Source organism: Scyliorhinus torazame, chromosome 6 (genome assembly GCF_047496885.1).
Source record: "Scyliorhinus torazame isolate Kashiwa2021f chromosome 6, sScyTor2.1, whole genome shotgun sequence".
Lineage (NCBI taxonomy): Eukaryota > Metazoa > Chordata > Chondrichthyes > Carcharhiniformes > Scyliorhinidae > Scyliorhinus > Scyliorhinus torazame.
Genome location: NC_092712.1, coordinates 309,069,009 through 309,085,004, shown reverse-complemented (window position 1 = coordinate 309,085,004; position 15,996 = coordinate 309,069,009). Strand labels below are relative to the sequence as shown.

At 49.4% G+C, this 15,996-nt stretch overlaps 2 protein-coding genes across 6 annotated transcripts in view; one reads left to right on the top strand and one right to left on the bottom strand.

Moving 5' to 3' along the window:
• acad11 (acyl-CoA dehydrogenase family, member 11) overlaps positions 1 to 15,996 on the bottom strand; it is a 146,697-nt gene that overhangs the window by 73,953 nt on the left and 56,748 nt on the right. The window lies entirely within an intron of this gene.
• Positions 1 to 15,996, top strand: part of LOC140425583 (atypical chemokine receptor 4-like) — a 73,514-nt gene that overhangs the window by 54,240 nt on the left and 3,278 nt on the right. Inside the window, exon 1 of one of the 4 annotated variants that reach the window (XM_072510044.1) lies at positions 4,529 to 4,698. The exons of the other annotated variants lie outside the window; for them this stretch is intronic. The gene's annotated coding sequence lies outside the window, so the exon portion shown is untranslated. Of the gene's footprint in view, positions 1 to 4,528; positions 4,699 to 15,996 lie in introns of those variants that run through there. 4 annotated transcript variants of the gene reach the window in all.

The window sequence follows — 15,996 nt, the reverse complement described above, 5'->3', positions numbered from 1 at the left end:
GGCAACCAGATAGAGCACATTTTATAATAATAATAATGTTTATTGTCACAAGTAAGCTTACATTAACACTGCAATGAAGTTACTGTGAAAATCCCCTAGTCGCCACACTCCGGCGCCTGTTCAGGTACACAGAGGGAGAATTCAGAATGTCCAAATTACCCAACAGCACGTCGTTCGAGACTTGCGGGAGGAAACCGGAGCGCCCGGAGGAAACCTGCGCAGACACGGGGAGAACGTGCAGACTCCGCACAGACAGTGACCCAGCGGGGAATCGAACCTGGGACCCTGGCGCTGTGAAGCAATAGTGCTAACCACTGTGCTACCGTGCTGACCATTAATTTTCTTTAGTTCTAATCTACATCAGCTCACTTGTCGAAAAAGATATTTTAAATGTGCTGCGTGCTGGGCAGAGGGTATCTCGAGAGTTGGAAGAATTGCAAAATCCTTCCTCTGAAGCTGTGGGGAAACACAGTGCGCCAGGCTCGCGTTTTTGACTGTAAAGCATTCTAGAGAATCGCAAGCTTTGTCAAATTTGCCTGGTCTGTCAAAGTTGCGGAGTAAGAATCTGGCTCAACCCGAAGATTTGCAATGAGAAGCTCATTTGTTTTGTTTCATGAGCTGCCTCCACCAGCACTGTGGGCCAGGATTCATGGAATAATGATCAGGCGGTAACCGGGTGACAGCCTCTCGCCCCTATCTACACCCGGGATGCCAACTACGGCCAATGTCTGAGCTACGGCTACAACACTGACCGGCTATCAATACTGGGATCTGCCTGCACGCACCAGCTCACTCCCACATTGGTCTGTGGGGGTTAACCATTGCCTGCAACCACCTCTCCCCCAACCCCATGAAATAGGTTCTCCTCGTGTCTCCATCGATTCTTCTGTCAATTACCTTAAATCCGCGCCCTCTCATTAATGACTTTTCCACCAATGGGGACAGTTTTTTCCCTATTTGTGCTGCCCAGGTCCCTCATGATTTTGAATATCTCGACCGTTAACAGTTAAAAATCCTGGTGTATGACCCTCACCTGGCCAGGCGCCTGCTTGCCGACAAGTGGGTTTGGCACTGTGGAGTTAAAAATTGCCTCCTAAGACCCGAATATTTAAATATTAATGAGGTCTCTACGCTTGTGGCAGGCAGCGCAACACTGTCAGAAACACCACCAGTTGTCACGGCAGCAGGCAGGAGTGAGTGGTGAAGGCAGCAGGAAGCGCCCAGCAGCCCTTTTAACCCAACTGCCCACGCTCCTGTTTGGGATGTCCAGGGAACTTGCATAAGAGGAGACTTAAAACATGACATTCCGCAACCAACTCTCCCAAGGCCGGCGCTCAAGGAAATGTTTACGTTGCAATCTTTGACAGCATTTTCTAAACAACAGATTATCTGCTTATTCAAGTAATGCTCAAGTAATCATTATCCAAGCAGCCATCTCCTCGCACCATCACAAAAGCTCCGATAAGCAGCAACCAGGATAAATTACTCTGTGAGGTGTCGGGTGACTGCTCAGAGGAGCAGCAACCAACATTTTCACTGAAGATTTAATTTTCACGTTGATTGTTTATCTCTGTCTGTAGGTAGCAGATAGTTTTATTCCCTTTTGCAATGGCTGGCATTTGATTCACTCGTCTAAGCGTAGCTGGAGCGACTGTATTGCTACAAGCGTAGGGTCAAATTAAACTTCATCTGTGAACCATAAATACAATCTTTTCCCACCCCTATCCAACAATCTGAAGGTTAGCTTGCACAGCGGCCAACCACTGTTGTTGAATAGCTTCAAAGGAAAGTGACACACCCCCCCAAAAAAACCTGCCGGCCCACAAAAAGTACTATTGAGAGGGAGCAGAAAAATGGTTCCAGGGATGAGGAACGTCAGTTAGATAGATAGGTTGGAGGTGATTGGACTATTCCTTTTGGAGAAGGGAAGACTGAGAGGATATTTGATAGAGGTATTCAAAAATTATTATGTAATGAGCCAGACTTGATTAAAGATCTTAAAGTAAGGGAGCACTTAGGAGGCAGTGATCATAATATGGTAGAATTCAATCTCCAATTTGAAAGAAAGAAGGTAGAATCAGATGTAAAGGTGTTACAGTTAAATAAAGGTAACTACAGGGGCATGAGGGAGGAACTGACGAAAATCGACTGGGAGCAGAGCCTAGTGGGAAAGACAGTAGAACAGCAATGGCAGGAGTTTCTGGGAGTAATTGAGGACACAGTACAGAGGTTTATCCCAAAGAAAAGAAAGGTTATCAGAGGGGGGATTAGGCAGCCATGGCTGACAAAGGAAGTTAGGGAATGCATCAACGCAAAAGAGAAAGCCTATAATGTGGCAAAGAGTAGTGGGAAGTCAGAAGTCAGAAGATTGGGAAGGCTACAAAAACAAACAGAGGATAACAAAGAGAGAAATAAGGAAAGAGAGGATCAAATATGAAGGTAGGCTAGCCAGTAACATTAGGAATGATAGTAAAAGTTTATTTAAATACATTAAAAACAAACAGGAGGCAAAAGTTGACATTGGGCCGCTCCAAAATGACGCTGGTAATTTTGTGATGGGAGACAAGGAAATAGCTGAGGAACTAAATAAGTACTTTGCGTCAGTCTTCACAGTAGAAGACATGAGTAATATCCCAACAATTCCGGAGAGTCAGGGGGCAGAGTTGAATATGGTAGCCATCACAAAGGAGAAAGTGCTAGAGAAACTAAGAGGTCTAAAAATTGATAAATCTCCGGGCCCAGATGGACTACATCCTAGAGTTCTAAAGGAGATAGCTGAAGAAATAGTGGAGGCGTTAGTTATGATCTTTCAAAAGTCACTGGAGTCAGGGAAAGTCCCAGAGGATTGGAAAATCGCTGTTGTAACCCCCCTGTTCAAGAAGGGAACAAGGAAAAAGATGGAAAATTATAGGCCAATTAGCCTAACCTCGGTTGTTGGCAAGATTCTAGAATCCATTGTTAAGGATAAGATTTCTAAATTCTTGGAAGTTCAGGGTCAGATTAGGACAAGTCAGCATGGATTTAGTAAGGGGAGGTCGTGCCTGACAAACCTGTTAGAGTTCTTTGAAGAGATAACAAATAGGTTAGACCAAGGAGAGCCAATGGATGTTATCTATCTTGACTTCTAAAAGGCCTTTGATAAGGTGCCTCACGGGAGACTGCTGAGTAAAATAAGGGCCCATGGTATTCGAGGCAAGGTACTAACATGGATTGACGATTGGCTGTCAGGCAGAAGGCAGAGAGTTGGGATAAAAGGTTATTTTTCGGAATGGCAACCGGTGACGAGTGGTGTCCCGCAGGGTTCAGTGTTGGGGCCACAGCTGTTCTCTTTATATATTAACGATCTAGATGACGGGACTGGGGGCATTCTGGCTAAGTTTGCCGATGATACAAAGATAGGTGGAGGGGCAGGTAGTATGGAGGAGGTGGGGAGGCTGCAGAAAGATTTAGACAGTTTAGGAGAGTGGTCCAAGAAATGGCTGATGAAATTCAACGTGGGCAAGTGCGAGGTCTTGCACTTTGGAAAAAAGAATAGAGGCATGGACTATTTTCTAAACGGTGACAAAATTCATAATGCTGAAGTGCAAAGGGACTTGGGAGTCCTAGTCCAGGATTCTCTAAAGGTAAACTTGCAGGTTGAGTCCGTAATTAAGAAAGCAAATGCAATGTTGTCATTCATCTCAAGAGGCTTGGAATATAAAAGCAGGGATGTACTTCTGAAGCTTTATAAAGCATTAGTTAGGCCCCTTTTAGAATACTGTGAGCAATTTTGGGCCCCACACCTCAGGAAGGACATACTGGCACTGGAGCGGGTCCAGCGGAGATTCACACGGATGATCCCAGGAATGGTAGGCCTAACATACGATGAACGTCTGAGGATCCTGGGATTATATTCATTGGAGTTTAGGAGGTTGAGGGGAGATCTAATAGAAACTTACAAGATAATGAATGGTTTAGATAGGGTGGATGTAGGGAAGTTGTTTCCATTAGCAGGGGAGACTAGGACCCGGGGGCACAGCCTTAGAATAAAAGGGAGTCACTTTAGAACAGAGATGAGGAGAAATTTCTTCAGCCAGAGAGTGGTGGGTCTGTGGAATTCATTGCCACAGAGGGTGGTGGAGGCCGGGACGTTGAGTGTCTTTAAGACAGAAGTTGATAAATTCTTGATTTCGCGAGGAATTAAGGGCTATGGAGAGAGAGCGGGTAAATGGAGTTGAAATCAGCCATGATTGAATGGTGGAGTGGACTCGATGGGCCAAATGGCCTTACTTCCGCTCCTATGTCTTATGGTCTTATGATCTATACATTGCAGAAGGAGGCCATTTAGCCCACCGAGTCTGCACTGGCATCTCTGAACGAGGATTCTAGCTCATCCCACTCCCCTGCCTCATCCCTGTAACCTTGCACATTCTTTCTTTTCAGAGAGCAACCCAATATCCCTTTGCAACACCAAATCATGAGCAGTCGGGACAGAGTAGATAGGGTGAAGCTGGTGCGACCGTGACAGGATTGTGAACGAGACAGCCTGGATTTAAAGTAATTGGCAAAAGAATCAATGGGGACACGAGAAGAAACGCCTTTCGCACAGGGAGTGGTGAGGTTTGGAAGGCGCTGCCTGAGAGTGGGCGGTGGAGGCAGATTCAGTCGAGGCGTTCGATGGGATTGTCTGACAAGGTAGAGCAGGGTTGCGGCGAGAAGGTAGGAGAGAGTGTCACTCGGGGAATTGTTCATTCGGAGAGTTGGTGGTGAGCTGCTTTCTTGAACCGCTGCAGTCCATGTGGTGTGGGGAGGGGGGGGAAGATTCCGGGATTTTGATACAGCGACAGTGAGGTTTAATGGATAAACCTTCCCACAGAAACAGATTCTGGACTCCGAAACAAGAACAGAGGACTCTAAAAGCTCAGAAGGGTTGCCAGCGTCTGAGGAGAGAAACGGAGTTCACGTTTCCAGTCCATAGGCTCTTAGTCAGACCCGAAAGGAGGGAGAATGTGTTACAGCTGTAGAAACTTCCAACAAAATGTGGCAGATTTCGGAACAAAAGGTGTGAGGGGGAAAGGGGGTTTTGAACTGAGGCAATAAACGTATGGAATATTTAAAAACAGAGAAGAAAGGTCGGGGTTTAAGGTGGAGGAGAAAGGTCAAATAAAGTTGCCGAACTCAAGGTTGAGTCCCCGAGGGCTGCAACGTGCCCAGCCGGAAGATCAGCTGTTACCTCTCCAGCTCGCGATGGGCTTCACTGGAGCATTGCAGCCGGCCAAGTACGGACACGTGGGCGTGAGAGCAAGGTGCCGAGTCAAAAGTGGCAAGAGGCAGGAAGGCTGGGGTCACGCTCTCTGAGCTTTGACGCAAATTGCTTTCCTGCTCCCCCGCAAAAGGAGACACAGATTTCGGCACCGTTTCTTACCCCTCGCTTTGGGCTTTGTCTGAAGCGCAAGTAAGTCCTCTAGTCCTGCGAAGATAATGCATTCGGCGCAGTCTTCCCAAAACGGAATTGACAATAAATGCTCCCCCCACACCCCTCCCTCCTCTCCAGAAGGTGCAGACTCACAGTAGGTCACGGTTCTAACCTCCCACCATTCAACAAAGGGCTGTTTCTTCATGTGTTGGGGGAGAGGGGGGGGGGGGGGGAAGAGTCCTGGCACCATGGGACTTTCAGGAATGTGAACACTGGCTGATTGATCCCCATTGCCCAGAAAACAATGAACCCTGTTCCATCATGCATGGTCATTCAACACCACACCATGATGCCACGGTGAGAGGGTATTAATACCCGAAGGTGGGCATTTTACATGCGCCTGTCAATCATTAATATTACTGAATTGGAATCCAACAGTGTGAACAGCTGAACCATTCGGCCACCATAAGCCATAGGGGTGGAAGTAAGGCCATTCGGCCCATCGAGTCCACTCCACCATTCAATCATGGCTGATTTCAACTCCACCGCCCAACTTCCAATCAAAGTAACTGGAACAAAAAGTTCCAGCGGTCTCCAGTGTCGGAACCAGCCATGAATATCCCAAGAAATGCCCTCTAGATATCTGGGAACTGTGAAGAATGATGCCGACACAAGTCCTCCCATATCCAGAGGTTTAATTCCTTAGCAGTAGAATGCTGCCCATTTTTGGAGGGAAGACAGTGTACAGATCCTGGGCAACGTGAGAGCTAGGAGTCAGGGTCGGCCATTCGGCCCTCAAGCTTGCTCCCCCATTTTTCTTAGATCATGGCCGATCTGATTGTGGTCTCAACTTTATTTTCCCGTCTGCCCTCAAGACCCTTTGACTCCCTGGTCAGTCAAGAACCTATCTAACTCAACCGTAAAAACATTCAAAGACCCAGGGCCCACCGATCTCTGGGGGGAAAGATTTCCACAGAATAACAACCGTCTGAGAGAAAGTACTTCACCTCATCTCTGCCTTAGATGGGAGATCCCTAAATTTGTAAACGGTGTCCCGTAATTCCAGTCCCTCCCACAAGGGGAAACAACCTTTCAGCATCCACCCTGTCAGCACCTTGTGATTGTGCCCTTACGGTCGGCTGCTCTGGGAACTCTCTAAGACTGTATTGTTCTGAGTAAACATTTGCCCTTTAGTCCAGGGCGACACGGTAGCACAGTGGGTAGCACTGTTGCTTCACAACGCCGGGGTGCCAGGTTCGATTCCCGGCTTGGGTCACTGTCGGTGTGGAGTCTGCACGTTCTCCCTGTGTCTGTGTGCGTTTCCTCCGGGTGCTCCTGTTTCCTCCCACAAGTCCCGAAAGACGTGCTGTGAGGTGAATTGGACATTACGAATTCTCCCTCAGTGTACCTGAACAGTTGCCGGAATGTGGCGACTAGGGGCTTTTCACAGTAACTTCATTGCAGTGTTAATGTAAGCCTACTTGTGACAAAAAAGATTATTATTAAAAGTGGAGGTAACCACTGACAGTTAAACAATTGGTGCCTTGTTGTGTCTTGCCGAATGGAAATAGGAACTTCACAACTATTTAATGAGTGCATCTCATGCACTAAGCATTACAGCTATGGGATAAACTATTTCACTGTAACACACACTAAAATTCACTGAACTGATGAGAGTTTCCACTCTTACGCTGTTTGTTACCTCTGCAAACCCTTTGAAAAAGCAACATTTTGTTGAACAAGGTGAAGCAGGGCTTTAGCGCCTGATTTAACTTCACAATTACTGCTGAGCACCCTCACTGGCCCTGAAAAAAGGTAATCTTACATCTGTTTCATAGATTTCATAGAATTTACAGTGCAGAAGGAGGCCATTCAGCCCATCGAGTCTGCACCGGCTCTTGGAAAGAGCACCCTACCCAAGATCCACACCTCCACCCTATCCCCATAACCCAGTAACCCCACCCAACACTAAGGGCAATTTTGGACACTAAGGGCAATTTAGTATGGCCAATCCACCTAACCTGCACATCTTTGGACTGTGGGAAGAAACCGGAGCACCCGGAGGAAACCCACGCACACACGGGGAGGATGTGCAGACTCCGCACAGACAGTGACCCAAGCCGGAATCGAACCTGGGACCTTGGAGCTGTGAAGCAATTGTGCTATCCACAATGCTACCGTGCTGCCCTTGAATGCCACATTTCTCCGTTGTGATTTTAAAAATCCACATATTTTTGAAACAATGTGTTTTAGTTTCTACCTTAATCCGAGGTCTATGTCCCAGTCTCGCTATCAGCAAAATTTAAATTGAAAGCGAAGCTTGATCACTGCATTTTACTGCCCGCTTGGCTGTCTGTGAGAATTCCTCAGTGTGATTGGCTGTTTACTCTGCTCGCTGGCATCACTGCTGCTGGACATCTGGAGATCCTCGTGATGTAGCGTCAGATTCAAACTAATGTCAGGGAAGGGGAAATCTATTTCACAGAGATTGCAAGAGTTTTGTGGACATCTTTATTCATGGTCAATGGCGGATGCCACCATCACTGTATCTTTCAATACCATATGGTTGGCAGCTAACAAATGGGACAAACAACTCATAGATAAAATTACACTTTCTCTCACTCTTTCCATTGCATCACTCTAATCCAGTGGTGGGCAACCTGCGGTCCGAGGGTCACATGTGGTCCATCTGGGTTCTGAGTGTGGCCCACGAGACATTTTGTTGACTGTCGCCCACGCGCAGGGTTGTCACATTCTGCTGATTTCCGTCCGCGTACTTCTTTTTCCAACCGGAATGACTGAAGTGATTGGCACATAAAGCGAGGGCGAGTGAATGAGGCGGGTGCTGATTTCTCCCAACATTGTCTGTGAGAACCATTTTACCATTTGAAGGGTTTTTTAAAAATGTAGAGTACCAAATTCATTTTTTCCAATTAAGGGGCAATTTTAGCATGGCCAATTCACCTACCCTGCACATCTTTGGGTTGTGGGGGCGAAACCCACGCTTATACGGGGAGAATGTGCAGACTCCACACGGACAGTGACCCAGGGCTGGGATCGAACCTGGGACCTCAGCGCCGTGAAGTTGATGACAGTTCTATTAATATATAAACGATTAGGCATTTTTTATAACTCCTTATGAAATATTCGGCATGTACTAAATAAATTTAATCTTATTCATGGGGTCACGGTTAGTGAACAAGCCCCAATGTCAACCTTGCAGCCCACTGGGATGATGGAGGACCACTCCACCGGCCCCCTCACCAGCCAGGTTGCCCATCACTGCTCTAATCTGTTGAAGATCTTTCAAGACATTTCATCAGGCAGTACCACCCCTTTAACCCCCTTAATCTAAGGGAGCCAGTGCTCAGCATAATATCTAAAATCCTCGTGTGTGTATATATCTTTAATTACACTATCAAAGCACACCAACAAGCAAACTCAAAACAAATGTTATAACACATATTACAACACATTACAAAATCTGGCTTTTCAATCTCTATTAGAAGCAGACTCAGTACTGAAAAACTAATTACAACACCACGGGCGGGATTCTGCCATCCCGCGACAGAGTGTCCACGCCGTCGTAATCACCGTCACGTTTTACGACGGCATGAACGGGCCGCACCAACGTCTAATTCTGGCCCCTTCAGGGGGCCAGCACGGCGCTGGAATGGTTCACGCCGCTCCAGATGCCGATCCCGGCGCGAACTGTGCGCCGCGGGATCCGCGCATGCGCAGTGGCGCCGGCGACAACGCGCGCACGCGCGGTGGCCTCCTTCAATGCACCGGCCCCGACGCAACATGGCGCAGGGCTACAGGGGCCGGCGTGTAGGAAAGGAGGCTGGGGGACAGAGAGGCCGGCCCGCTGATCGGTGGCCCCGATCGCGGGCCAGGCCACATCGGAGGCCCCCACCCCACCCCACAGGCCGCCACCCGCACCTTGCCCGCAGAATTCCCGCCGGCCGCGAGCAGTTGTGGACGGCATCGGCGGGACTCAGCCTTTTAACTGCGGCCGCTCGGCCCATCCAGGCTGGAGAATCGGCGGGCCGGCCGCGTAGAGCGGCCCCCGACCGGCGCCGTGCCAACCACGCCGGCGCCAATGGTGCCGATTCTCCGCTCTGCAGAGAATTGCATGCCAGCGTCGGGGCGGCGTGGCCCAGTCGCGGGGATTCTCCGGCCCGGCCCAGGGCTGGGTGAATCCCCCCCTAAAGATCTATCCGACAAGGCAATTATCAACTGGAATAAATGTACTTGCTGTTAGTTGTTATTAAAAGTGAGACTGTTAAAAATCACAAAACGAAAAAAAAAAAGTGATTTTAATCAAAAGATCTGCAGCAGAATGCGTCTTCCCGTGACCCCAGGCCATAAACATCCGCAGTCCCAGTCTCACCCCAGCACAAGATTACAGGAAGAATATAAATCCTCTGGAGGGGGTGCAGAGGAAATTGACAAGAATGTTGCCAGGGCTTAAAATTTGCAGTTATGAGGAGAGATTGGGTAGGCTAAGGTTGTTTCCCTTAGAGCCGAGGAGGGTGAGCGAGAAAGACTCGTTTCCCCTCGCTGAGGGGACACTTAGCAGGGGGCATAGATTTAAGCTGATTGGTAGAAGGAATTCGCTGCTTCAGTTAAAGGTACCTGGATCTGCATCTGGAGCGTTATAAACTGTGAGGCTGCGGCCCAGTCCCAGAAGATGGGATTAAGAAGAACGGCTGGTTTATTTTTTCCCTTTGTTGGCCGGCGAAGACCTGATGGGCTGAATGGCCTCGTTCTACATATTGGTTTTCAGATACTAAATATAAACCAATGTTATGAGAGCTTAACCCTAGGCCAGCTATAGTTTGAAGTCAATAAAATGGTTGGAAAAGTAAGTTGCATCATTGAATAATAAGTACAGGCTACCTGTGATAGGTTTCTGTATTGACATGTTCGCAACAAGCATCGCGGCGTAAACAGTGCAGGCCCTGAGACTAAGTGTTGACGCTGGGGCAGGATTCGTGGAATTCCATGACAGCAAAACTGGTGCCACACCTGTACCGATTCAGCGACTGTTAAAGGGTTAGCACCGGTGCCACGTGGAACAGAATCAAATCCAATGAGAAACTGTTTGGGATTCGCTGGATTCGGGATTGACACTCAGGAGGGTGACAAACTGCAGCCGCACATACACACGTCACTCCCCACACACCATCCAGCCAACAAGATGGCACTGGTTGCACTGGAGCTCGCCCATCCCGCTGATGGGCGGCTGGGGCCAGAGGGCACCAAGAGGGGTGACCCAGACGACCTGTGGCCCTAAGTTCACAGTGCGCAGTCAGCGGCCTGCGCAGCTGCATGGCTACCTTGCAGGCTGCGGCAACGGTGCTCCGTGTCCGTCCACCCTGACCCCACAGCCCAGCACCTGGCCACTCGCCCCGCTACTCTCCCCAGCCCTGGCAAAAGCCCCCGGGTTTCCGTCCCCCCCTCTCTCTCCCTCAGCAGCCATGGCACCTGTTTCACAATTTTGAACAAGGACAAGTGAACCTCACTGTCAGGAATTTGCCCCAGTGGAGGTGGAGCATGGCGGAGGCCCCGGAGAATACCGGGTCAGGGCTGCTAATGATATGCCAACGGCGTTTACTGTACGTGTGTCTGAAACGCACTGACGCCGCTGTCGAGGCACCGGAGAATTGCGATTGGCGTGAACCCGGCGCTCACCGCGATTTTGGCGTCAAAACCAATTCTCCACCCAATCGCGTTTCCCGATTCCGGCATCGACCGTCAGAGAATCCCGCCCCTAGAGTTCCCGCGCTAAAGGTGGCGAGGGCAGGTTTCGGATCTGTTTGGCTTTACAGATAAATAACACTTGACCTGCACTCAGGGATTTTGCTACAAGCTCTCTGATTAAGTCAACAAAGTTTAACTAAATGTTCACCACAAAGCTTTTAGACTGATCTAGAAAGACTCCCCAACATTTGCCTATATAACAAGTCATGGGACATTAAAATTAGCTGCTCTTGCCCTGAAACATCTTGGAAATGTGTTTAGCTACCAATAAATGCAAGTATTTGCTTCTTTCCACTGAGTTTCAGCTGCAAGTCATGGTGTTATTGCACATCCTTAGTTATTTCACACACCCATCCCAAAAATGTACAAATCAGCCACGCTCCGGTGAGATAATTTGCAAGTGGAGGGTTGCGGGGATGCAAAGAAAGAAGTTAGCTGATTATTTTTTCTCTGCCACCTCTTTCCCCTCGTAGAAAAAAACACGAGTATTAATAGTACCAGCGAAGGTCATCTCACCCGGACTTTACAACGGAGAGCTTGCTCAAACCAGTCACTCGGAAATCAGTCACTAAAACAGTCACTAAATCAGTCAGGCTGGTTTAGCACACTGGGCTAAATCGCTGGCTTTTAAAGCAGACCAAGGCAGGCCAGCAGCACGGTTCAATTCCCGTACCAGCCTCCCCGAACAGGCGCCGGAATGTGGCGACTAGGGGCTTTTCACAGTAACTTCATTGAAGCCTACTCGTGACAATAAGCGATTTTCATTTCATTTCAACTGCCTTCTCCAGAGTTTGGCTGCAAGCTATCTGCTAACAGTAAATCTGCTGGAGCCCTGTGCTGCACAGCACCGAGCACTCTGGTAAGGGCATGAACGATAGCCTGGCTGACAGAGGTGCAGACAAATCTTTTGTACCAAGTCCACAAAACCTTTAAAGTCACATTCGCAATTCACAGCAGCTGTGGTGGGATTTGAACCTCTGTCCCCGGAGATTTGCCTGGGCTCCTGGATTACTGGTTCAGTGATATTACCGCCATGCCACCATTTTCCCCATAACCAATCCATGGGTGGGTTAATGCAAGGGATTGGAGGGAAAATGTTAACATTTCTAGACCAAATCACTAAAAATAATGGGACAGCCAGCTGGCGCAGAGTTTAATTTTCTTAGATTTCGTCCACATCAGCTCTCTTGTCCGAAAAGATATTTTAAATGTGCTGCGTGCTGGGCAGAGGTTATCTCGAGAGTTGGAAGAATTGCAAAATCCTTCCTCTGAAGCTGTGGGGAAACACAGTGCGCCAGGCTCGTGTTATTGACTATAAAGCATTCTGAAATTGCTGAGCATCGCAATTCTTCAGGGCTCCTCTGGGTTTCTAAGAATCATTACACCCAGTTCCCATAAACTGGGGCGGGATGAGAAGGTTGAGCACAGAGGAAAGAAAATGTTTGTGTGTCATGTGTTGTACACACAGACGTACCAGTGAGTCAGGCAGGACTGAAACACGGAGCAAAATTTCCATCGAAGGATTTGTGCTACACAGGGATATATTCAATACTTAGGGGGCAAAATTAAATCCTGCCGTGCTTTTCTTGAGCACAAAATGCAGGGGGGGGGGGGGGGGGAGCACCAATCTTGTGGGTCGACCTCTCAGACAAGATACAAGATGGTAGCAGAAGTACATCTGGTGTCAATTTTGGTTTGTTCAATATGTGGGTGTCCCTGGCGGCTTCCTGCATGAGGGGGCAGTCCCCTTGCATTGAGGATCCTAAAACTTGTTTCATGCCACCCTTCCCCACGCCCCACCACCCCGAATCCAGTATTGCTGAGCACGGTAAACGCTCAGTTTGTCAGCTTTTTGGGTAGCCCGACCCACAGTCATCAAAGGGACCGCAGGAGAATGTCAACAAAACATTAACTTGCTTCTGTTTCGAAGAACCTCTTCTTTCCATAGCAAGACTACATGCCGCTGTTAGCCATCCCCCCACACAGCCGTCCAGTTATTCCCCCATTCCCTCCAGGCCATTCAGGTACTAATCTAATTTTCTTTGTAAATTTCTTGTTGAATCTGCTTCCTGCGCCCTCTCAGGCAGCGCGCTCCACGTCACTTCAGCTCACATTGTGTGAATGCTTCGCCTTCTAATCGGATTGCTATCGTCACCTCAAGGGGCTGGTTTAGCACAGGGCTAAGTCGCTGGCTTTGAAAGCAGGCCAAGGCAAACCAGCAGCACGGTTCAATTCCCGAACAGGCGCCGGAATGTGGCGACTAGGAGCTTTTCACAGTAACTTCATTTGAAGCCTACTTGTGACAATAAGCGATTTTCATTTCAAGTGTTCCTCGGCAGAGGTGCAAAGTTCCCGTTTGCTTGAAAGGTTTCACTTGGCCCAAGGATGTGAGTGAAAAATCAAAGCACAAAAAGTCATAACCAATCCAATGAATATTCAACAATAGCGCATCGTCTGACAGCAACTCCTGCTTTTGAATATTCAGAGTCTCTCGATCTTTAAATAAGCCGTTCATCAATTCACACAGCATCCACATGCAAATAAAGTGCCTCCTCCTTGAAGGAGGCTTCAGAAAGACTGTGACAATTGCACGAAGGACACCTCTACAGTCACTGGGCAGTCTCGAGTTCCCAGTGCTCCCCTCGGCAGATGGTTTTTAATCATTTATTTGTGTCGCTTCAAGTGGGGCCAGTAGCAGCAGGATTGTCCTCCCAGAACCGTAGCTCCACAGAACCGTAGAGGCCTACAGCCACCCGGTGACTGGCCCCCCCTCCAGTCACCACCACCCACCCCACCCCCAAACCTAGTCCCTTGCCTCCCTCAGCTGCTGCCAAAATGCCTCGGGAGTCATCCCCAGTGCGAACTGTTCGTGGAGAAGGAGGCCACTTGGCCCATCATGTCTTCGCCAGCCCTCCAAATGAGCAATTCACTTTGTGCCATTCTCCCACCTTCTCCCTGTAATCTTGCAAATTCCTCCTTTGTAGCTAACAGCTGAACTCCCTTTGGAATGCGATTGAACCGGCCTCCACACAGGCTCGAGCTGTGCATTCCAGACCTTAACCTCTTGCTGAGTGAAACACCTTTTCCCACATATCACTGTTGCTGCTTTTACCAATTATTTTAAATCTGTACCCTCGTTTCGATCCTTTCGCAAGCGGGAACGGTTTCTCCCAGTGCCCCCTCATGATTTTGGGGCGGCACGGTGGCACAGTGGTTAGCACTGCACCCTCAACGCTCCAGGGACCCGGGTTCAATTCCAACCTCGGGTCACTGTCTGTGGGGAGTTTGCATTTTCTCCCCGTATCTGCCTGCGTTTCCTCCGGGTGCTCCGGTTTCCTCCCACAGTAAAAAGATGGGGTTAGGAGGATAGGCCATGCTAAAGCTGCCCCTTAGTGCTGAATGGTCTCCTTCTGCACATTAGGAATTCTATGTTCCATGTCTATGACCTCTAAAAAAATCTCTAATCTATCTTCATCGCTGAAATTTCTCGGGCGGGATTCTCCACTCCCACGCCGAAGTGGCCACGCCGTCGTTGAGGTTCACGACGGCGTGAAACGGCCCCGGTCCCGACCGATTCAGGCCCTGACAATGGGCCAGGATCGGGGCCACGTCATCTACCCGCGCCAGGCCTTGTCGCCCGCGTAAAAGCGGCGCCGCATAGATGACGCGGCCGGCGCCGCATAACGGGCGTCATCCGCGCATGCGCGGGTTGGCCGGCGCCAACCCACGCATGCGTAGTTGCCGTCCCCTCTAAATCCGCCCCACAAGAAGATGTCTGACGGATCTTGCGGGGCCGCGGAAGGAAGGAGGTCCTCCTTCAGAGAGGACGGCCCGACGATCGGTGGGCACATTCCAGGTGAAGCCCGGTGCAGGATCCCCCCTCGCCCCCCCCACAGGCCGCCCCCCCCAGCGTTCACGCACCGCCCACGACTGCAGCGACCAGGTGTGGACAGCGCCGGGGGGGGGAACCCGCTGTTTTGGCCTGGCCGCTTGGCCCATCCGGGCCTCAGAATAGCGGGGGTGCCGGAGAATCGCCATTTTGGGTGTCTCCGGCGATTCTCCGGCCTGCGGCGCGCGAAACTCGACCGGGCCGTTCCCGCCGCTTGGGAGAATCGCGGGAGGGCGTCGGACCGGCGTCCCCGGAAATTTTAGCGGCCCAGGCGATTCTCCCAACCGGCGTGGGAGTGGAGAATCGCGCCCCTCGTCTCTGGAACCATTCACATGAATCTATTCAGTACCTCTCTCCAATGCTCTGCGATTTATGGTGCCCCATCTTTGGGCACAGGGATTATTTCCCCGTGCCCAGTAGGCGTCTGTAACACAGACCCAAAGTGACATTCCAGAACAGTTGGCATCACTGGTAATGATACTGACATATACTGAATGTTTGACTGAGGGAGTGCTGCATTGTCAGTGGGGCTGTCTTTTGTGAAACAAGTGTTGAACCATCTGCCTATTGACATAGAAAGAAAATACCCTTTTAGACCACAAAAAGGTAGTTGAAACGTTGATAAAGTTACAAGCTAATCTTCTTTAACATATAAAAGTACAGTGTGATGAATGATAACTGTATAACTGTACCTTTAATGTGATGATCCCTTTAAGACCGGGCTTGGAACCCTGGGGAACTCCGCCTCTGGCTCCGCCCCCCCCCCCCCCAAGGGAACTATATATAAGGTAATGTTCAGTGGGCAGCGTGCAGTGAGCACACTTCTCGGCAGCTGTCTGGTTCTCTGCTAATTAAAGCCTTTGAATTATCGATCTTCTCTCTCGAGTCGTAATTGAGGGTATCTCATACAGTGTGGACTAAACATCGAAATAACAGTGACAGGAGA